Genomic DNA, 24,425 nt, shown 5'->3' with positions numbered 1-24,425 from the left:
GTCGGCAGGGTGACCAGATGGCCTCCCCTTCCCGCTGCTCCCGGGCAAGTCGAGCAGGGAGATTAGCAGCAGCCACCCGGGGAAGGAACCTCCAGAGCGGCTGCCTCGGTGCGCCAGGCCACCTTCGCCGGACTGCAAGGGCGACTGGGTACGGCACCCTCCCAGGCCATCTGGGTGCTGGGTCGTCCTGGGCCATCTGGTCACCTGGCTGCACGACCAGATGGCCCTGCGGGCAGGGTGACCAGATGGCCCTGTGGGATGGGTGACCAGATGGCCCTGCGGGCTGGTGGCCGGGCTAACTCCAATTTTTGTCCTTCCCCAAAATTCTATAAGCCCCAGGAAAATGGGCTTCCCGGGCAGGCCGTCGGGGAGAGGACGTGGCCTGGGCTTAACCCTCCTTTGTTCCGGCCGAGGGTCTGGGTGCTGGGGACAGGGTCAACCGGGGCCAGTGGAGGCCCTCCCCAGCCTGGCTAAGCCTTGGAAACTGGGACCAGGCCCGGGGCTTGAGCTCTGTTTGGCAGACCCCGAGGTGCGTGAGACCCCATCCTGCAAGCCATCAGAGGGTACGGGCGCTGGGGGTGGGAGTCCACCAGGGCCCGGGGAGGCTCTCCCAGGCCTGGCTAGGGTTCGGAAGCTGGGACAGGGCCCGGGGTTTGAGCTCCGTCCGGCGGGCCCCGGGGTGCGTGAGCCCCCCCCGTTCTGCAAGCCATCGGAGGGTCCGGGTGCTGGGGACAGGGGTCCACTGTGTCCCGGGGAGGCTCTCCCCGGCCTGGCTAGGGTTCGGAAGCTGGGACCGGGCCCGGGGCTTGAGCTCCATCCAGCGGACCCCAGGGTGCGTGAGCTCCCCATCCTGCAAGCCATCGGAGGGTCCGGGTGCTGGGACAGGGGTCCACTGTGTCCTGGGGAGGCTCTCCCCGGCCAGGCTAGGGTTCGGAATCTGGGACTGGCCCGGGGCTTGAGCTCCATCTGGCAGGCCCCGGGGTGCGTGAGCCCCCCGTCCTGCAAGCCATCAGAGACTCCGGGCGCTGGGGCAGGGGTCCACCGGGGCCTGGAGAGGCTCTTCCCGGCCTGGCTAGGGCTCGGAAGCTGGGACTGGCCCGGGGCTTGAGCTCTGTCCGGCAGGCCCCGGGGTGCATGAGCCCCCTGTCCTGCAAGCTATCAGAGGGTCCAGGTGCTGGGGACGGGGGTCCGCCGAGCCCCGGGGAGGCTCTCCCCGACCTGGCTAGGGTTCGGAAGCTGGGACCGGGCCCGGGGCTCGTGCTTTATCCGGCGGGCCCCGGGGTGCAGGAACCCCCCGTCCTGCAAGCCAGCCGAGGGTCCGGGCACTGGGGACGAGGGTCCACTGGGGCCCTGGCAGGCTCTCCCCGGCCTGGCTGCTTTCAGAAGCAGGGACTGGGCTGGGGAGCAGGGGTGGCTGGCTTCATCCACTACGCTGTCAGAGCGTAGTTTTTTGCCCACCCCTAGTGTACAGTATTACAATGCCGTTTATTGGCTCAGAGAGGGACAAACACGCTCAGCTGTGCCTTGATGTTTATTGAATGTTTCTGCTTTTTTCTCTTCTGCAGCTGCGGCCCCGTGGTGAACATCTATCGGTTCCACGGGGACCATTACAAGCCCTGAAGGAAGTCGAGTGTCCTGTCAACGTGCATTTATACCTATCCTAATGAACAGTGAGTCAGTCTGTCAGAATGTGACAAAACAACTGTTTCTCTAATGTTTGAGTGAACTGCATAATGTTCCTTTAATTATTCTGGGCAGAGAAAATCACCCTAGAGGCACAAAACAAAAGAGTTGTTTTTACTGTCTTTTCTCTCTCTTGTCTTTATACCGCTCTTCACCCCATCCTCTGCATGCACTGGTCCTATCTGGGATTCACCTCATGGAAGCGGGCCATTGTGTTGGCACTCTGCACATACAGGCACTTAACGATGTGCCAGAGTTTTCTCCAGTGCTTCAATTACACCCACCATCAAAACTTTAACTAACAAAAGAGACATCCACAGGTCAAAACAACTCACTGAACATGCACTTGTAAAGCATTGTAATGCCCCGTTAAGTTATATATATTTTTGATTGCAAGTATATGCCACAAAAGGTGAAAAAAAGGAAGAAAATAAAGCATGCTGCTGCCTAAATGTAGTAGCCAAATGCTTGCAAAAACAATTTTAAATCTACAAAAATCAAAAAACAAATTAAGCATTGCTAACAATTTTAATAGAACTGTGTGGCTGCTTCCTAACAACCAGGTGGACTTGAATAATTATAGAAGCGTTCATTTTGTTTTAATGCACAAAAGCAGAAAATATGGTATTCTTATTAGCACAAAGAGAATACAATTTGCTTTGAATTGCTCAAACATGAACCATAGTTTAAAATCGCAGGCATGATTAAAAATGAAACAGGATAAAATCGGAAAGTATATGCATTGGCAAAGTAAAGTATTGGTTCACTACCACTTTACTTTTGGTGAATGTGTACATGATATCAGTAGATTGTCATCACGATTTAAGAAAATAGTATTGCTTGTTGGCGGAAGAACTGTAAGAGGTGGAACCCCTGAACATTGAGTAGCATGCCTGCATCTACATTCTGAGAAGCATATATATATATATATACATATAGATTACTTCCTGCCGGTCGCCAGTAGGTAGTTATAGCTAGGACCATGTTTCCATAGGAAAAGCATTTTTTGACTTGGCTATAACTTTGGCGCTGTATGACCAATCTTCAAGAAATTCTCCCAAAAAGTGTCAAGGTGGGTTCTATTGTCATTGAAAGTTTGGGGATGATCTGTGCAGTGGGGACCGAGAATTTGTTGCACGAAATAAGGTTGTGTTTGTAATGTTAATTCCCATAGGAACCTTTAGCCACACCTACAGCCGGAACCACTGAACGGACTTACACCAAATTTGGCAGGGAGGTAGATGGCGGTTTAAGGAAGTGCCTTTTGCTTATTTGGTGTAAATCCGTTCAGTAATTTTTGAGAGTGATATCTCTGGCCACAGATATTTTATGGTGTTTCCGTGATTAATCACGAATGCAAACACCAATTTGAATGGTCTGATTGGCTGAATGCAACCTGGACACAAATTGCACCTGCCATTTTACTTATTGGGAACGGTTCCCGGGTCTGAAAGTTTGTGTGAAAACCCACTTAAGGGGTCAATGTGGAGATATTCAGACCCTGTGGTTGTAAAATGGAGGGGTTAGTGAATTGAATTGAAAAAGCTGTATTCGATTTTAAATACATAAAATCATAAAAGCAACAGATACATTACACAGCAACAAAGTTAAAAAACATTCATATGTTAACATATAGTTAAGCTTTTCCTTTTCTTTAAAATACTCTTTAAAAAACCTAGCATGACAGCCACACAGGTTGCATCATTTAGAGATAATAAAAACAGCAGGGCTGGCCGACATTGCCTCCAAGTACCAAACTTTTTTAAAAGTGGTTTGATCCATCTAGACCTTTCCAACATATAAAATTTACAAAAACAGATAACATGCAGAGTAGATTGAGTAGACAAATTGTCACACGGGCATTTACAGAGATTTCTACCCCAATCATTTACTTTAGGGAATGAGGTTAGTCGAAAAAAGACATTGAACCTGAGACGTGTTAAAAGATACCGGTCATAGCCCTCCAGGCACCAAATCAGATAAGGCTGAATAGTATAAGTAGCTAGGGTGAGTTGATGCTGAATAACAAGTTTTTTGTTCATTTCCACACCTAGTCTCAGGGATTCAACATGGTACCAACATAACTGCTTCAGGTCTTTTCTAGTGATGTTGGACAGTGAGTCTGGCTGGTGGTAGTACTCCGGTTTTCCTAAATCCCCTGTAAATTTCAATATATACTTCAGCCATGGAATCTTACTGGCTTTGTCCAAACCCATACAATCCGCAATAACGTCTCTGTTTAACAACAGATCAGGGGTAGTCCAGATTCGATGCCAAAGCAAAAGAGGTTGCATGCTAATCAAATCGTTCACGTATCTGATGCCCAACTCTGCATGACAGTTAAAAACAGGGGAACTTGCCGGGGTAGCCAGGATAAATCTTAAGAAAGCATTCTCTACCTTTTGTATAGTATTACAATTGCCAATTCCCCAAATACCCGCTCCATAAATAGCTGTGCTAATACATTTGGCGTTATAAATTTTCAACAAAATTTCTGGGGGTCTTTTTCCCATCTTTTTGGAGAATGACATAAGTGCAGCAGTAGCTCTCTTGAACATCATCGTCCTGTTTCTAATAGCTGGCCCCCAGGAACCAGTTTCTTCAAGTACTATACCCAGATAAGAGAAAGATTTAGTGGAAGCAATTTTTTCCTTCCCAACAAATAAACGACACTCTTTATTCCTGGGTCTTCCACACGTCATTACAAAAGTTTTGGATAAATTAAGTTTAAGGCCCCTGCTATCCATAAACTTCAAGTATGCGTTCAGGGCCGCTTGTAAACCAATTTGAGTCCGTGACATAATGACGGCATCGTCTGCGTACAAGAGGGAGACAATAGGTTGGTTCTTAACTTGCGGGGAGTCACGCACTTCAGCCACTAGTTCCTTTTCTAGGTCGTTGGTATACAAGTTAAAAAGAAATGGGGCGAGTACACACCCTTGCCTCACACCCAGGTGTTAGTGACACAAGTTATGTGTCCAAAATAGATTTTTTGATCACACATGATATTCACAATGATAACGTGACAGCCTGCGCAGCCCCACGTGTACTATTGTGGGGACGTCGCGCCTATCGACTTTGTTGCAAATATTGGTAGAAATATTAGAAAAAATATCAGTGAATCATTAATACACATTGTTATAGAGATATTGAGATTATGATACATGTTTTTAACTAGTTATTTATATAGTGAGTTTTGTACTGTGATGGTTAGAATTAATTATATAGTTATAATTTTTTATTGTGGAGGTGACTATTGAATTCCTGAATTTGCTTTCTGCTTTCATGGCGTAACTGTGGGGTTCGCAATGCGCAGCATCATTGCGATCTCCAGCCTTGCTGCGAAAACAGAAAATAGGTTTTAGAGATGGTTGTTCTAGAGATACACTAGAAAAATATGAGGTTGTACAGTCATAAACCCCTAGTGTATAAAATACTGTAATATGTGTGCATTAATGTGTTTTCACTTCATGGAAAAGGCACGATCGTCCCAGTTAATGACGTTGTTGCGGCGTTCCGAAAAACCATGACAATGGAAAATAGATCTGAAGGATGTCTTTTAAAGCAACTTAGTAGAAAAATATGAGTTTAAACATTCTTTGAAAGAAGTGTTTTTTTGTGAATTTTTTTTATTGGAATTTGTAATCATATATATCTATACATTTGTAAACAAGAATTAAATATACACTAGTTGTAGAGCACAGTTTACATACATTTTATCTAGTTAGGCATCGGACCTTCGCCAGTCAGCCATTAATACAATATATTTTCCACTGGATGTAACCAACATTTGCAAAGTTATAGGCTGACAGGACAGACTGTGGTTCGCACAGTTCTCCAGTGTGATCTGTATCTAATTTATGTCCCCCGAATTGTGTCTTATATGTTCTATTAGCCATTACTTGGGGCCGACTGGTCGCCAAAGTGTAATGTGAAATCACTTGACTATTCCTTAATTCGTTCACGCCTTAAATGCCCTTACTTAATAAAACATCTAATCTTAACAAATAAAACATTGCTAATGAACTCATTCAGGTGTCACTGTCTCTATTGTTCTCGGGGTGGGGTTGATGTGCTGTCATGTTCCCAGTGGGACGCCACAGATCCTATATATGTTCATGTCAATTAGGTCCCCATGGCATTCCAGTCCCCCGTGGTATTTGGGGGGGGGGAAAGCAGAAGGGGGAGGGAGATAACAGGCAAGGCAATCCACACTATGGCATCTCAAATCTAGTGAAAAGGGAGTCTCATGTGGCAGTCATCACGCCTCCCTCCATACCACATCAGTGTCCTAAGTTACTGCTCTGCAGGGGTCTCCTCTACATTGTCTTCACTATTGGAACAGCTCAGGTGATCCCAATGAAATAGTACTTCTCTCCATGCATCAGCAATTGGGCGCCTACGCAGGCCCCTCAACTCCTTCCTATGTAGGGCTCTACCCTCTGCTGCTGCCCATCTAGATACCTCCTGGGTCCAAACGCCAATCTGTGGCCCCTTGGCTCATTTCCATGATACTGAGATTCGCCTCTTGGCCAGGGTCAGGGGCAAGTCAAAAAATCGACTCCCCACTTTGCGTTTAGGTGGTCTGGAGTACAGCTCAAGAAGGCAGACCTCCACTGATTGGTCTAGTGTGCAACTCAATGTGCCATTAATCTTAATCATCACTGCCTCCCAGAACTTTCGTATTGGTATGCAGTTCCATGTCATATGGAGGAAATCAGCGTCTGGATGATTACACCTCGGGCATCCACTGGGTTCCCCTCCAAATTCAACCTGTATCCTGTGTGGGGTCATTTATGTCATATGGATGTAGTTAAATTGTGGTTATTTTAGACAGGTATTTTGAGAGATTTTCTTGGGTAATTCTAGTAAGTGATGCCATCCTGCATCCGTGAGTGTCCTTTCCAGGGATCTCTCCCATCTTCCCCTCAAGGTCAGCATCGGGGCAGAGATGCCTCCCGGTGCGATGCATAAAACCACTTTATTTGATGCCCTGCTGTGTCAAGCATTATCAAGGAATGGAGAACCACGTGGGTATTCAATTCCTCTCTTCCTGTACCCCCACAGCCACTCAAACGTGCGTACCAGCACATCATACATGAGGAATTGGCCCGTAGAGAGTCTGTATCCCTCCACCAGTTGAGGAAAGGTGAGTAAGCACTAGTCTTGGAAATAGTCCCTGTGGTGTCAATTCCTGCCTCCGTCCAAGCTGCCAACTGATGTTCGCCTGATGTTCTTCAGAAGGCAACCCTATCAGTGGTAGTGTTGGTGAATATTTTGGCGCTGCCGGTAACCTTGCCATGCACCTTCTCCAGCACTGCAAGGCAGTAGCCTGCAGTATCAATGTATAGGACACCATTATAGCCATGTTCAGCAGCTTGGCCAGCAATATCCGAGGATGGTGTCCTGGCACCCCCAGGTATGTTCCCTCCTGGTTCTCCCCCTCTAACCATTGCTCCACCCACTACAGCTGCGCGGCCAGTTGATAACATTCTAAATCTGGTACTCCCAGACCTCCCTCTCTCATGGGAAGTTGTAGGGTCCGCAAGGCAACTCTACGTCTCCCATCCGCTCATATTAGGTCTCGTATTAGCGCATCTAATGGTTTGAACCCAGCCACAGGCATCATCATCGGCAAGTTGGCGAAAAAGTACAATAGCTGGGGCAGTATGACCATCTTGGTCAATGAGATTCTAGCCATCAAAGGTAAACGCAGCGAGCTCCCAAATTGTCACACTAGAGCATAATGAGCGGACTGCCCTGCCCAGATTACCCTCTCTCATGTTGTACAATGAGTGAAATATCTGGATACTCAGATATCGAAATGAACTAGAGGACTAGTTACAGTTATAAGTTATGTCTGGGGAGGGGGTCCAACAACCAGGAACTAGTGCATCTTCTGATGGTTAACCCGAAGGCCCAACAAAATAATTCATTATTGTAGGGCACGGAAAATCAGGATACATGCCCTTTTCGTTTCCCTTTATAATGATTACCAAACACACATTAGATTGAAACAATGTGGAACAATCCTGAAGGAACCCAATAGAATATATTTAGATTAGCAATGATAAATGGGTAACATTACGAGATATGATCGATGTCAAATAAGTACATTTACACATGTTTGCTCTTAATCATGTTCCCTGTAATTTCAACAACATAGCAACATCCCCAGCCTCATATATTCAATATATTTAATATTTTGTATATTTCATTCCCTGATAATACCATCTAAGATTTTAACGAGTGAAAAAGGCTACTGAGTCTTAAATGATGGTATATGTAATTAGATGTTACAAGATGGAGCACACTGTTTATGAATTGTGGAGATGTTTGGTAATGACACAATGCACTGCGGGATTGATTTACTTTACTTATGTTGTGTAAGCAAAATGGCATGCATAATCGTGACCAAGGTAGCGGTCGGCTACGGAAACGCATTGATTGTTCTCGTGCCTAATTAAAAACATGAAAAAACTTCAATCATAGTGTCCCTCTCGTGTTCTGATGTGGAGACGATTTAAGAAAATAATATAGCATGTTGGTGGAAGCGCTGCAAGAGTAGGCACCCTTGACGGTCGGGTAGCAGGCCTGATCTGCATTCCGAGAAGCTTATATATATATATATATATATATATATATCCAAAAGACAGTCCTGCTCCAACGAAGAAGAGGCACTTACATCAGGTATGTAGGTATAAGGCTTATTTATTCAAAGTCAGGTCTCCCACGACCCCGCAATGACAGAGAGACGCGTTTCGCCTGCGCAGCAGACTTTATCAATCTAATTGGCGCCATAATATTTCAGATATATATAGCCCGCCTCCTTCCTTCAGGTATGAATAGACATAAAAGATAGACTGTGCAAAAGCAAATAAAACTGGCAGCACACACTTTTCTAAAGATATGTGTAAAATGCAAAGTGCAAAAAATTAATCAAAACGAATAACAGCATAATACATAGTCAGCTTGTATTGTCAGTAATTAAAGGGCATCAGCTTCCTAATATATGCACAGTGGAAATATTTGTAAGTCATCTGCCTCTCGATATAAACATGTCGTAATGGCCAGCTGAGGTGCTCAAATGTTTATCTGAATTATGGCGCCAATACTCTCAGAACATGCTGCCTTGCTGATGATAAATCAGATAATACAAAATAGAACTGCATAATTTAAAAGTGTTTTGTATACAAGTCATGCTGCCAATAATGTTAATACTGGATTGCATCCCCACATTTCCTCGTATCTAAACTAAAGAAAACCTGTCCGGTTTTAACAATAATGTTACACAGAGTGAAATTTGAAATATGCTTCCAAATGCACGCAGGGACAAAAACATGGACTAAACAGATATTGGGCTTGTAACAAAGCCACGGGGCTCTAATTACACAGGCTGTGTCTAATTTTGACATAAATGCCGCCGCCGGGTAATTGCTACTCCTCCAAACGGGACTGCAAGACCCATAATCCCCTTAGGCAGCCTTGCGTGTTCATGTTTGGTTAGCGATTGTTTTATGTGGGAGTTCAGATTGAAAGTGCTCCTTGAATAGTCTGTGCCAATAACCAGATAATAGTTCAAACAAAAGGGATGAGGTCCCTAATCAAGGTTGCAGTTACGGAAATGTTGCAAGTGTCAATCGAGCAGCATGAAGTATAAAATAGTCATAGGCACATATACGAGGTTGGAGGAGACCGATGCAAATAAATTGGTTATGCCCAGCACACCTCACCGCATATGCATTGGCAATCATGGTGCCCAGTCACCAAAGGGCGCCAGTATCCCAGGCAAGGCATTTCTTGCTGCGGAAAGCAGACCTGCGTGCTGGCAGTCGCAGAGACCGCCCGCTCCGCAATCTGGGATCTCCACAGTTGTTATCCTTTGTCCTCTTCCTGGCGCACTCCCTGGGGGCTCCACTGTGTAGCACTACCATGCTCCTCCAAAGGCAAATGCGGTCATAAGTGGAGCCAGTATATATAGATATATATATATATATATATATTTTACCTATTGGTGGTCACCAATAGGTAGTTATAGTTAGGACCTAGTTTCCACAGGCATAGCATTTTATTGAATTGGCTATAACTTTGGTTTTGTTTGACTAATCTGCAGCTAAAAAAAAGGGGAACTAAAGCAAGCGCGAGCTCCCGCACTTTCTTTGAAATAACCCCTGGGTGGGCCAGCTCGTGGGGGCATATGATTTATACAGTAGCGGGGGCACACAGGCCCCTTTCCTAGGGCCTAACAAAGCCCCGGGGACATCAATGGTATGGGGGGCCTCGTGGGACCCCCTACTCCGGTGACACCACCTCCCCCGGGCAAATGCATATTTTAAAAAAATGCAGGGGAGGCCCTGCGGCCACCCCCGCTCCACCACCTCCCCGGGGCTAAAATAAATAAATAATGATGCATGGGGGGTTTTGGCCCCCCAAGCAGCTCCGGGGACCACCACCTTCCTGGGGCACTACTACACTAATGAAGTGGGTCCATTGCAGAACCCGGCCCCGGAGACCACTACCTCCCAGTGGGCTAAATACAAGATGGGAGGGGGGGCCGCGTGGCCCAACCCCCTCCTGGAGCCCTACATAGTTCTGGGGACCGCCACCCTCCAGGGCCAGCTCCAGTAATGTCCTGGACTGCCCACCCCCGGAACATTTCAGTTTGCTATGGGATGGCGGGAGCATTCCTCTCATCATCCCATAGCAACCAGTGTGCTCCAGTCTCAGCAAGCGAGAGCATTATGCTCTTGCTTGCTCAAAGTGAAGCACACTTTGCTTTTTACACCCAGGGACCTGCATATTAGCAGCTCCCTTGGTGTAAAAAGCAATGGTGGTTCCCACAGGAGGTGGGAGCCAGCCGAGAGCCAACCAGATGGACTTCATCCCCCAGCTAGTTGTGCACCAGGAGGCGCATTTGCAGAGTGGTGGAGAAAGGAGGTGTGGCCACCAAAATCCTCTCAGCAAATCCACTGTGTGGGACTTACTGGAGGTTATAGGCGGGGTTGTTGGCCCCCAAGGACCCTCAATAGCTAAGGGAACTTCATCCCCCTACTAGTAGTGCACCACAAGGTGCTTTTGCAGAGTGGTGGAGAAAGGAGGCATTGACTCCTACGATATCTCAGGAATCCCGCTGTGTGGGACATACTGGAGGTAACAGGAGGGGTATTTGGGCCCCAATTACCCCTCCAGTTAACTCCAGTAAGAGGTAAGAGGTGTTTGGAGGACATCACCCCTTTCTCCACTACTTTGAAAACATGCCTCTTGGTGCACTACTGATTGGGGGATGAAGTCCACGTTATTCCTGAGGGACCTTGCAGGCCTAAAAGCTCTTCTGGTACCTCGTGTACATCCTACACAGTGGGATTCCTGGGAGCTGTTATGAGGCCCAGCCCCCTTTCTTTGCCACTTTACAAACGCAATTACTAGTTAAACAAGCATTTCCAATGCAATAAGTCTCCCATTTGCGAGCGTTTAAGCTAATGTCATTGTAAATGACAATGGGTTTTATATATGTGTTCATAAAAGCAACACATATATAAAAGGCATTTGTATTTCTAAAGCCAATAGCTCAAACTCTTGCAAATACGAGACCAAGTTATTGGTGGCCTCGCCCCTTTTGTTTAGACGCTGCTCGCCGTATAAGGTTACAGTGAGCAGCGTCTAAAGAAAGGGGCATCGCAAACAGTAAAGTGAAAGCGTGTATGGAGCCTATTCAGGCAAAACTACTAAGTCATGTTTTCGACATTTTGCGCCAAAAAGTCCATCGCAACAGGGCTGTCGATTACGTCCAGTGGAGCAGTGGGTAATACCTTGTAAATCAGTATTCTGGATTTTAAAACCTGTATCTTTCTGAAAGAAACATAACGATAAATTAAAAAAAAAACTGTAACTATCGGCTTTAAAAGTATCAAGCTCTGCATTATTCATAACTAACAGCAGTGGCTCATATTACAGTCTCATTCTGAAAAAAAACACCAACTTCAGAGAGTATAATACGGTGCAAAGAAAGGACACCATATACATTCCGCTCCCTAACAACATGTCATTTTCCATGGTAATATATATATTGTCTGCAGGGGTTTGCTAATCCTGATTTATTTTCTGTACCATGCCTACCTAAGATGTACCTGTAAACGTGGAAAATCCTGGAATCCATTAGTCTCTGCAATTCAAAGATATTAATGGATGCCTCTAAAAACCTCTATTCTTGATATGAAATCAAAGCCAGCTCATTTCTCAGTATTTCAATCATCTTTTCTCCCCATTCTTTCACAAATGCACCACCGGATGGCCATGGTTACTGATTGACTGATAGTGAATAGACCAGACTTCGTGGGCATCATCATGGCCGGATTAAGAGCGACTGAATGGCCTTATTATCCTCGCTGCAGTCCATTTCCTTCCTATTCACCTTCAAGCAACTGTAGAAGTTCTTGGTGTGTGAGGTGCACCAAAGACTGAGTAAAAAATGCAGTCAGCACCTCTTTGTAGGTGCAGAACAATACGCTTAATATGAGCAACAAGGAACACAGAGGAATTCAGATTTCTAGTGAAAGTGACTCAAGAACGAAATAAATCATAGGAAGTAGATGTCAAGTTAAAAAAATGATTTATCATACTCATTATTCGTTTCATTGTTTGATATTTGTGTGCAAAATGTTTAATGTTGGTTTGTTTGCAATTTTGTCTTTTTGCGCACGTTTTAGGAGCAGTGCTTTTCCCGTTCTACTATCACTGACGTTGTTGTCAGATGTATTCACCTCCCTACACAAGGGGGTTACACCATTTTTAGGTCAGGCCTAGAAGCAGCTATTACTGTTTGCCAGGCTCATGTAAAAAAGAAATCATAAATAAAAAATACACACATAAATATATGCATAAATGGGTTTTGGTCAGTCCTCGTCATCGATTGGCATGTTCAAATGCCACTGACATGTTGCTTTTGCCCACCAAGGCATACTACATGGGCCAATGGGACAGCCTGCTTCAGCCATTGAATCTCCTGCACTCAGAGTGAAAGCATTTTCCATGATCACATCTGCACATCGGCCTAAAGAGGAGGTGCACTTCAGTGCCAAAGTTAATGAAACAATACTTTGCATTATCAATGAGTTTTTTCCTTCTTTACTTTATCCTTTGCTATTGTATTTTTTCGCCCTTATTCATTTAATCTGTATCTTCAGGTTAGAGCACTTTGAGGCCAATTGTGCATTTGCCTATTAAATCATATTTTCCTGTGATGTGCCTTAAAACTAAAAAGGGTTTCTATACTTGTATTAAGTATACCTGCCTGCTAGGAAGCACGGGTACCGTTATATCAAAATTATGTGCAGTGGTTCGATTTTCAAAAACTTAAAGGGGCAGATTTATGTTAACCGGCGCATCCCCAGGGATGCGCCAGTTAACATGCGCCACAGTGCGCCACAGCTCCGCCAGCCATGGTGCGCCGCATTTATAATGTGGCGCACCATGGTGCAAAAACGGCACAGATGCGTGACGCATCTGTGCCGGAAATGTGGCGCATTGCTGGAGTTGCGTCGCAAGCGCGACGCAGCTCTAGCAAGGCTCAGGGGTGCCCCATTTTAACAATGCTGCGTCAAGACCTACGCCTGCTTCAAGCAGGCGCAGGCTTTTGACGCAGCATTGGCTTAAAAGTGACTGAGTGAAATCTCATAGATTTCACTCAGCCACTTTTGCGAGGCGCACCTGCCCCGGAACGCCCACCCTGCGCCGGAACGCCCACAAGCGGCGCAGGGCTTAACAACGTGACGATCTGCTTAGATGCGTCACGTTGTAAATCGTTCGTAGGGATGCGCCACGTTTACGCCGCCTTGCGTGACGCAACAGCGGCGTAAACGTGGCTCAAGGGCCTCATAAATCTGCCCCAAAATGTTTATTGCAAGCATGTAGCCGCCATGTTTTTCTTTTGTGTCATATGCTTAAAATATAAGAAATTAAAATGTAATCATAGCAGCAGAATAACACGGCAAGATGTATTGGCTTTCCAGTGGTTATTAATGCTTTTGTCTGGGACACGTCACTGGTTCTTAAGACTCTATTTTTCAATAAAAGACATAGAAATATAGTGTCTGACCCAGAACTAGCTTCACTAATACACCTGATTAACACTGCTTCATACATTATAACACATCTGACAAAATGGCTCAGCAGGTTGTGAGATTGCTGCTGACATCTTGTATGGCCTGCATATCACATGGTCCTATGGTGACATCACAGCATTGTATTCTTAGGAGAGATAGACTTTCCAGCTTTCAATTGGATAATAGCCATGGGCTTAAAGCAGGCCCCTGCAGCCCCTGTGGTGCAGGGGGGACATTTCAGAGGGGCCCATATGCAGACAAGACATATGAATATCTCTAAGAAATAAGGGTCTCGGGGGCCACATTCTGCAGGGGGCGCCATCATTTTGTGTTAGACCAAAGACCCTCTGGTGAGGAGGGAACTGTCCAGTCTGGAAAACGAGAAAACGAAAGTTGTTGTTTTAAATCCGAATTTCACATGGCTAATGTGTTTAACCCCTTGCGTGCAGGGCGTATTCCCGCCTGTGCTGACTCCGCCTTGCGCGGGCGTAGTCATGACGGAACGGTTCCATCATCAGCACAGCTCAACCGACGCTGATGACGGAACCGTTCTGTCATCAGCATGGAAGGGGTTAAAGTTGACGTTATTTATGTACACATCACTGTTTATTTCCACTGCGTGCTCAATCGGTGCCAAACAGTTGGCCTTGGAGAGACAGCAGATTAGAAAAGGCCTAGAAAAAATGTGGCCATTATTCTCGCTCTGCTGTCAGCCTGATTCGGAATAATTTTGCAAACATTCATCAAACTAAATCGCATTCGCAAATGGTGCGAATCGCAAAATTCGTCCGTTTGCGAATGCAATTCATTGATTTGGGATACATTAAGCTTTTTTGCTTTTTTCGCAATTAAAGAAATCGCAATTTATTTGCGATTTCTTAATTTGCAATTGCATTTAAGAAATCGCAATTTTGCGATTTCTAAAATGCAATGCATGATTTTTTTTAAATTTCTAAATCGCAAATAGGAAGTGGCAAATTAACATGAAGTTAAACTTCATGGTAATTTGCGACAACTTTCAAAAATGCACATGCCCTTGGGGCACTTTTTCATTGCCTACATTGAGCCAGACCAAACCTGTCAGAATGTATGTTGGGAAATACCGCTCACTCGTAGCTGGCAGCTCAGAGCAGGGGAAAACATAAAGTAAATACTGTATTGCTGCCCCAATTCCTAGATGTGCAGCTTAGAATAAGAGGTAATAGTATACAATTTCCAGTCAATACTACAATAGGCAGTATCTTTATATACCCAGTACGGTATATTTCTCTAACATAAACCATACCTCAGAAGGTCACATCATTGCATACCTGGTGTTGTCTATTTGGGTTGCAGCCTTGAAACCGCTTCTTAAAGCACTCACTGTTGATCCCTCTTTTTGGAGTCACTGCTTGCATCATTTGAGAAAGTCCAGGCTCCTCCACATGGGGGTGCTGGTTCACATGACAGTATAGCACATTTTACTCTTTCATGTAAACATGTGCTCCATAACACTGGTGGTGGCAAACACAACAAGCACTGGTGCCTGGGTGGATAGTTGGTTGCAGTGGAAAGAGGCGTATATCTGCCCAAACTCAAGGATGGGAAACCTCACTTACAACGCAACTTTTACCACGCAGTGCCTTTACGATGCAAATTTTACAACGCAAACCATTACCACGCATTGCGCTGGGGGGCACTCTAGGATAGGGAATAGGTTTAATTTACTGTCCAACACCTTCCCTACTATCCATGGGGACTGGAGTTGGAATAGAAAATGTAACTATTCACTATCCAGCGCCCCAAAGCACTATGCGTTGTAATGGTATGCGTTGTAAAACCCGCGTTGTAAAAGCATGCGATGTAAAAGCATGCGTTGTAATGTCGTACATCTCTCAAGGATATTTCTTTGAACAGATTGTACAACTGGATATGGTTTCTGCTCAGAGTGCCTCAAACGCCGTTACTCTATTTATTACTATTGCCCACTCCACCAGTGGTGAGTTTCACAGCAGAGGCATTCCTTCAAATGATGACCCTGGCAGAAAGTATTTAAGTATCTATAGTGAGTGATCCAGCACTGGCATTGAGAGTCGTGCAAGGTTTGCAGTAGATCCCCAAAAGCATGGTACCGGTTTAGAATAGAGTAGACTAAGCGTTGCAAACTGGGTCCGTCTAGCAAGAGATAAAGAAAAGAAGCAAGAGGACAATCCTGATCAGGGGGCAGCCATCTAAATATCACACTAAGAGATTAATTGAGTGCTTACCTCCGATCATACATTTGTATGTAAGTGATGTTCATGATACTGATTATGTTGCAGAAAGTGTCTTTCTAGTGGTGCATGAAGAAAAGTAAGATGAGATTAAAGTATCTACTTCATCACCAGTCCACCACTAAGCACACCATGTAATCTTCCAAGGAAAGCATAAAGAATGCCAACAGCAACAATATGACATCCTATTCAGAAACCCCTTTGGCACTGCATGACTGTTGCAAGGAAAGGGTGAAGTGAGAAATTGGAGTATGTGATGACCCAGAGAAAGTCTTCCTTCTGGGGTCTACGGTCATGGTGCAATGACTACTATGGAATATCAGTGACTCCAACTCATCATGGTGGCCTCCGAATGGCTTATATGTGTGAGACAGTCTCTGAACAGTATGGGGACTTTTCAGAGGTGACCCACTGGAACTAAAACTTGCCATCTATACTGATATTGGCCGACATAAATCAGCAGGGGAAAGGAAGTTTTGGACACAAAACAGAGTATATAGCTGATGGTGACACTGGCAGTAGTGGTGGCAGAAGTTGGTGCATGAGCCAAATTGTGCACAATAGCAGCTGGCAGTAAAAGAGCAGGTCGTCTACTGACCCCTCTTATATAAAGTTCCACTATTGTGTGAACCCCAGGCCCTTGCTTCAAGATTATGCGTGACTGTTGAGTGTATGTATGTGCAGTGAGTGCATAGTACATGTATTATGGAAGTACTATGCGCGTTTCTGAGGACTTGGAGCATATGATACATTTTGAATGGTTCCTGGTTTAGCATGTCACTAAATGGAGGGTGGATACAGCTTCCTGAGATAGTGGACGTGTACTGATTTCATTGCTGTTGATGGAGGATGGGTAGCCAGACACTGTAGTGTGAGAGGACTGCAACAGGTTTCAAGGTAGAAATGCAATTAGCTCCTTGTTAGCATATGGCTCCTGATTAAGTGCTTCCTGAGCACTGCCATTTGGTGGATGGTGGGGCGATGGGTGGTACTACAGTGTGCTGTTCAATATGAGAATGTTTCTAGGCAGGACCTGTCCTTTTGTCAGTCGCTGATAACTGCTTCCTGAAGGCTGATGACAGCCAGATGCAGAGATCTCAGCCTTCAAGGTACCCTTGTTTGGATACTCCTACTTGCAGACAGCTTCATTATTGCCTACTGTGAGAGTCATGACTTTGCACAAAGGCAGTATTTCCGGAACAGGCTGAAAACAACATTTAAAACAGAACCACCCCAAACCAAATCTGTAACCTTAGACAGTGTTGGATGAGCTGAAATAAAGACTTTTGAAACAGGACACTGGGTAAACACACCATGTCTGGAAAATGTTTATGAATTTGGGCTACAAACCTCTCCTCTTTCTTCTAAATCCAAGTTCTTCATGACCAAGGAAGGGAGTACTCTGCAAATTACTCAAAGGTCTACTGCGTGAATAATTCTGGTGTCTTCATGACTGCCAGACTTCCAGAGTTGAAAGGACAAGATCAGAAGTCTTCAATTTCTTCTGGGTAAGCTGAGGTTCTGCCTAGAACCTAAACACCTACCTGCTGAGAGAGGTAAGGCGTGGCCTTGGGCCGGCAGGAGGAGACAATGTCCAGGAGGAGTAGTGCAGCTTCTCCCAATTTTCAGAATAGCCAGAGAGAGCGAGAGACTGTACTGGAGAAAACCAGAAGCAATTCTTTTGTGGAAGGTGTCCTCTGGCTTCTCTGCATGATTTTGGTGGTGAACCACTTCACCGTGCATGATTTTGGTGTTGAACCACATCAAGCAATTGGTAAATATCAAGCATCCTGTGTGATCGGCGGTCCACTGTGGTGCTGCTGTTCAGAGAAACATAATGCTTCATAAACGCTGAGGTGGGAACCCCATTAGGCCTGGAAGCCGCAACTGCCAAAGACCAATATCAAGATCGACCAAGTTGCCACACTTGGAGCATTAGCGCCCTATCTGCACCTGGTCCAGTGAGGCTACATTTTCTAGAGACAACAGCTGTCATGGGAGCTGCTGCACTGAGATCCCCAAATTGTCAAGTTTTGAGCAAGACTGCAGTTGAAGACTTGGCAGTGGAATAGCCACCATCGCATAAGTGGGGCCACTGCACACATCAGTCCTGCACCATCCCAGACTGCAACAACAGCATGCATGTAACCTTGGCACTTGGAAACTGTGAGAGAATGAGAAACAGTGACAAACAGAGGTATGCAGTAGAATTAAATACTTTTAATGAGAAACCACGAAAAGGTGAACACAAACTGAACTTTTAGGTGCATCTCCACCATGGGGGTCATCTGAGAACACTCCACCTGTGCCTAACCTGCGTTTTGGCCCAAATTCTACATAAGAATTACAGAGGGCTGGGAAACTCCCTCAGTTGGGAAGAGTAACAAAGGATGTAGTACCTCTAGGAAATTCACAAGTAGGATTCCCCTAATTTCACTATGTAGTATTCTGTTATACTGTGTGATTAAAGTATTTTAATTGAAAAAAAGCACTTGACCAGGCAATATGTTATTTTATCTGTTAGATGAGTGTTGGGTTCTGAGCTCTGGGTCTTCGCACTACCTCCCTGAGAAGCCTTTGACTGCTCACCCATGCTACCCTGAGATCCAAATGCATAAAGGGTGTACTTGGCTGTGTTTGCAGAGCCGTAGTATGACAGACCCTGGTACACCAGTGTTAAACGACCTGAAGCTCCGCGGTTGAGGTTAAGTAGCCCCGGTCTGAACATGAACAGGGTGGAGGGGGCCGGACCTGCTTCAGTGTTCCAGCTTTGAATGAAGGCCACATTTTATGCTTTTTGTAGCACAGTGAATAAGTGGACTGCTTGTTTGCCTGAGCTTGTAACAATAAGGCAGGGTTCTGAGTCTGGGAGGAAAGGTTATTAATGTAGACAACACACATGTTGTTCTTCTAAATATAGTCTTGTAGTGTACTCATCCAGGTCTCTTCTCAATGGAATTTCTCTGTTTTGCTGAATGGTACTAGCAGGCCACAAATGTCCTCCAATACAGCCCTTGGAAGTGGCTAGTGGACATCTTCGATGTTCACGGTGTCAGTTCCGTTTCTTGGTGGAAGTGGTCAGCTACTCCCAATCACCATAAAGAGCAGCACGTTGCTACTTTCTTTTAGAAAGGCGCTAAAAACCTGGGGCCTCATTTATGAGGCCGTGCGACACTTTTGCGCTGCTGGTGCGTCACTTTTTGTGACGCACCAGCAGCGTAAAAATGTGCCTTGTTGCACCATATTTACAAAGTGACACATCTAGGTAGATGCGTCACTTTTTTAAACCCCTGCGCTACATTATACCTACGCGAGGTATAATGTATGTAGCGGGGGCATTCTGACGCAAGAAAGGGTCATAGAAGTTTCGCAGTGAAATCTATAAGACTTCACTGCGCCACTTCTAGGACACAAATGCGTCAATTTCTTATGCCTGCCTCACAGCAGGAGTAAGACTGACGCAGGCCCTTCACATGGGGCTTGCTCCATGTGAAAGGACACATTGCTGGAGTTGCGTCACTTTTGTGACACACTCCAGCAATGCGTCACTTTCGCACCATACAGATACGTCAGAAATACTGACGTATCTGTAATCCTTGCACCATGATGCGTCATACTGTAAATATGACGCATCATTGGTGTCGCAAGGAGGGCGCAGTGAAAAGTGACGCATCGCTGTTTTCACGCAGGGATGAGTCACTTTTCATAAATGAGGCCCACAGTTCTTTTCCAACTGACCATCCTACATACCACGCCAGCACCGCTCTGACTGTCTGGAACACCTCTTCCTTTGTATTTGTAACTCAAGATCTGTCGTTGAGGGAGTGTTCGTTGAGGGAGAACTCGGATATCAGAAGAGAGTAGGCATATTGTCATCACAAACCATTGTCGAGGTTATCCAAGCCCTATTTCAATACCTGCCAGATAATAAGCATTACGGACAATCAGTCCGTGGCCAGGTTTACAGGAGGCTGGCTTTCCTGTAGCATTTCCACTGCTACGACAACCTTGCATGTTTATTTATAGAAATAATAATTTCTGCAAGAAATAGACCCTAGAATCAAGATAACATCAGGGTGCACATTTAATGTGTCAGATGGACTATTCACCTCCTCTCTCAACTGTGATTTTTTAATTGCTTTCTGAGGCCTCAAAAACATTCTCATTAATTCTCCATGGTGGTTTTCATTTATACATTTATTTTTATTCCATCCTGGCTGTCTCTGGAGGATTCCCAATACTTGTCAGAGCGGGATCAATGTATGTGAATGTAGAAACCTTCACAGATATATAATGTTCGTGATAGTAGACACGCTCAATTAAACCGTACTTATCGACTTTTACAGTTCTGCATTGGGACGGCGCCAGATTAGCCGAACTCTGGGGCATATTACCAACAACTAGCGATAATTATCGCTATGTTGGTTTAGCAGCGATATTTGTATCGCCGAGCTGCGGCGATTTTTATCGCTTAGGGACCTTGCTATTATCAAGGTTTATCTCCTAAGCGATAAAAATCGGCCGAAATTCATGAATATCGCTGAAAAGTCAGAGATATTCATGCATTACCGAGCTAATGCTCTTAGCCATGCTATCCACCTACCATTGGATAACATGGCTAAGAACTGCTCAGGGCAGGTGTTAGCTTTTGGAGATATTCGCGCATAGCGCAAATATCTCCAAAAGTTGGTAATAGGAGATAGCGATGTTAGCGACTGTTTCCAGTCGCTAACATCTCGGCACGCCCACTTTGCATGTCATTAGTGATAAATATCACTGACAGGCAAAGCGGGACCCAAGATGGTCGCTATCTCCTAATAGCTGTCGCTAACTGGTGTTAGCGACAGCTAGGTAATAGGGAGATAATTTTATCTCCGCTTTCTTGGCTTTTAAAGCCAAAAAAGCGGAGGTAAACCCCCTTGATAATATGCCCCTCTATGTTTTAGCTTTGTCCTCGAGAACAAGGACTGCTAGAGCATGAGGCACATAAACTGCTTAATTACCCTATCCTTTTATATAACTGTTTCCTAAAAAAACATGCACAGTCAATAAAAGCAAGAGAAATGAGCTACATCGGGACTTTTAAAAACATTAATTCTGCCTAATGGACTGACAACTGAGGATCAGGCGGGCCCATTAATGGGAACTGCAGGCTTACAAAGAGCAGCACTTAAGATGCGAGTTTCAGAAATACAGGAAACAATCTGGCCATGTTTCAGGAGCATTTTTGCTTGAACATTTGTGTACTCTTTTTTTTTACGAAGTTCATATAAAAGTAGACATTAAACTAACATATGGAACTTGATTTATGTTCACAAAGAAGTCACTTCCTTATTTGAACAATAAGGCCCAGATTTATCATTCTTTCATGCAACACAACTTAGCACGCCACCTTGCGGCGCTGTGTGAAAGGGAAAGGGCGGGAATGCACTGGGCCCGATTCACAGAATGAACTTAAGACTCAATCCTAAACTTACTACTATTTTGATATTCAGAGAATGCACTTACTACTTTTGGCATTCACAGAATGCACTTACTACTTTTGGTATTCACAGAATGAATTTACTACTTTTGGTATTCACAGAAGTTAGGATTTTTTCTTAAGTCTGTCTTAAGTCTGTCTTAAGTCTGTCTTAAGACAAACTTAAGACAAAATCCTAACTTCTGTGAATACCAAAAGTAGTAAGTTCATTCTGTGAATGCCAAAAGTAGTAAGTGCATTCTGTGAATGCCAAAAGTAGTAAGTGCATTCTGTGAATACCAAAATAGTAGTAAATTGAGGATTGAGTCTTAAGTTCATTCTGTGAATCGGGCCCACTGTCTTTAACTTCATACAGCGTATTCCTGTTCTTTCCTTGCGCTGGTGCACTTTTCGCTGCCTAGCCCAAATGCAGGCACCCTTGCGTCATGGCTAAAGGGTGCTAGCTTTGCAGGCAGGATTGTTTTTATGCAGGAAGGAAGCAAACACAATCCTGAGAGGCATTTTCCTCTTTCTATGTAGAAAGAGAAGAAAACGAGGAGAAATATAAATATTTTGCCTTTGTTACGCCTCCCATGGGGAGGCCAAGCATTTTGACGTATTCCCAAGTCTACTAATGGTAAATCTCAGAATGCAACAAAACCCGTGGGTAGATGTGTGGGAACACCCATGCTCCACCCATAGAGCGTCTCACTAGGCCTGAGTAATGCAAGGCAGAGATTTGCATTGCCTTACACTATTCCCGATTTATCAAGCTATGAAGGGCAATGAAAGATGGCTTTGCATGGCTTGAGAACTCTGGCTTTAGTGTTGCATTGCCCTTGCGCCCCCTTGTGTGGCACAAGGGTGACACAACACTATGATAAATATGGGCAACGGCATGCTCTTTGCTGTCCCCTCTCTCTTTGTCTTCTCAAACTCTACCCGTGTTCTTCTGACATAGTGTTCTCCTCTATCTTCATTTGAGCATTGTTGGACTTGGCCCTTTTTGCAGGGTCATCCCAGAACTTTTTGCCTTCCTCCTGATTTTTTTTTCTGGTTTTATGACTCTGGGCACTTTACCACTGCTGATCAGTTTGGCATATTTAATTTACCTGTAATTCCCTTGCACAGTGGTATCTCATATACCCAGGGCCTGTAAGTTAAATGCTACTGGAGGGCTTGCAGCGCTGCTGGTACCACCCACCAAAGTAACCTTTCAAACCTGACTCAGGCCACTATCGCTGCGGGGCCTGTGCGCACAGTTTACTGCTACAGTGATGTGTCATGAAAGGGGGTGTCACCTCTAAAACTCCCCTTTTACTACATAAAAGTCACCCCTACGGTAGGCCCTAACTAGCTCTATGGGCAGGGTGCTATGTAAGTAAAAGGTAGGACATGTGCTTTAACTGTCTGGCATGTCCTGGAAGTGATAAACAGCCTATTTGGCTTCTCACTGCTGTGAGGCCGCCCTCTCATCGGTTTGCATTGGGGATTCCCTGATATGTGCTTCAGTGGTAATTTCTAACACTAGAGGGGTCGAGTGACCATGTTTTTGTATGTTTGGAATAGTAGTAATAAATCCTGCTTATTGGTTACAGCGGATTTGTCATCACTATTTTTGAAATGCCACTTTTAGAAGTGGGCATTTCTGTGTACTTATGTTTTTTTTTTGCCCTGCCTGGATTTGTATTCAACATTTGGTTTTGACTGACAGGAGAGAGGGGATGTGCAGTCGCTCTAGACAGTCATAAGGGGGGTTGAGGTGTGTCCTGCCTTTCCTGGGTGACTCAGTGCTAGACAAAATAGACCTTGGCTGCATTTAGTATAGCAGGAGCATTTTCTATTGCACCTAAATAGGCCTGGTCTGCATTTGTAGTCATTGGAGGAGTTGCACCTGCACCTGAATAGGGCTGTGCCTGCCTTCTAAAATGCTGTCTCCACCGCACTGTGGTGTGTCTGGAGCTAGGACTTGAGATGTGAATGGGGGTGTTGTGCACTTCTTAACAGTGTTTGAAGTGCCGCCCAGAACAAAGACTTTAGACCTATATTTACAGGGACTGTGACCCCATGATTTTAGACACTTCATGAACTTGTAACCAGATGCTGCTGGCTCTGCATGCTACCAGAGGACTGCTGCTCTGCCAGGAGAAACCGCCTTGGGACTTAATTCCTCTGGGGGCTGACCTGCTGTCTGTTGGGCTGAAACAAGGACTGCCATTTTGCCTCTTCCACGAGCCGAGTGGTCGCTCCCAGGGTCCCTGCTGACTGCTGGTATCGTAGCGCTAATTGCTGCTCTCATTGCCTGGTATTTTTCACGTGTTGCTTGCAGGCTCAGCGCTTTGCTGTAGTAGCGCTTGGTGCATTTCTGTGCTGTGTGCTGTTTAGTTTGTTTAAACGCGCTTTGCCGCTAGCGCTCCGCTGTGCCCCCCCCCTCCGCCTCCATTTTGTTTGTTGTGCTTGTCCTCGTGTGCCCGCCCCGCCTCCCAGCTGAGACGCTCTCCCACTGTCCTGAATAGCGCTCTCCTCCCTTCAGGCGCCGTGACTCACTCCTCTTCCACGAGCCGAGTGGTCGCTCCCAGGGTCCCTGCTGACTGCTGGTATCGTAGCGCTAATTGCTGCTCTCATTGCCTGGTATTTTTCACGTGTTGCTTGCAGGCTCAGCGCTTTGCTGTAGTAGCGCTTGGTGCATTTCTGTGCTGTGTGCTGTTTAGTTTGTTTAAACGCGCTTTGCCGCTAGCGCTCCGCTGTGCCCCCCCCTCCGCCTCCATTTTGTTTGTTGTGCTTGTCCTCGTGTGCCCGCCCCGCCTCCCAGCTGAGACGCCCTCCCACTGTCCTGAATAGCGCTCTCCTCCCTTCAGGCGCCGTGACTCACTCCTCTTCCACGAGCCGAGTGGTCGCTCCCAGGGTCCCTGCTGACTGCTGGTATCG

At 45.4% G+C, this 24,425-nt stretch overlaps 1 protein-coding gene across 2 annotated transcripts in view; it reads right to left on the bottom strand.

Moving 5' to 3' along the window:
* Window positions 1–24,425, bottom strand: part of NKAIN3 (sodium/potassium transporting ATPase interacting 3) — a 2,330,126-nt gene that overhangs the window by 1,740,967 nt on the left and 564,734 nt on the right. The window lies entirely within an intron of this gene.

This window comes from Lissotriton vulgaris, chromosome 4_1, assembly GCF_964263255.1.
Source record: "Lissotriton vulgaris chromosome 4_1, aLisVul1.2, whole genome shotgun sequence".
Classification (NCBI taxonomy): Eukaryota; Metazoa; Chordata; class Amphibia; order Caudata; family Salamandridae; genus Lissotriton; species Lissotriton vulgaris.
This window is presented reverse-complemented; position numbering and strand designations above follow the sequence as displayed.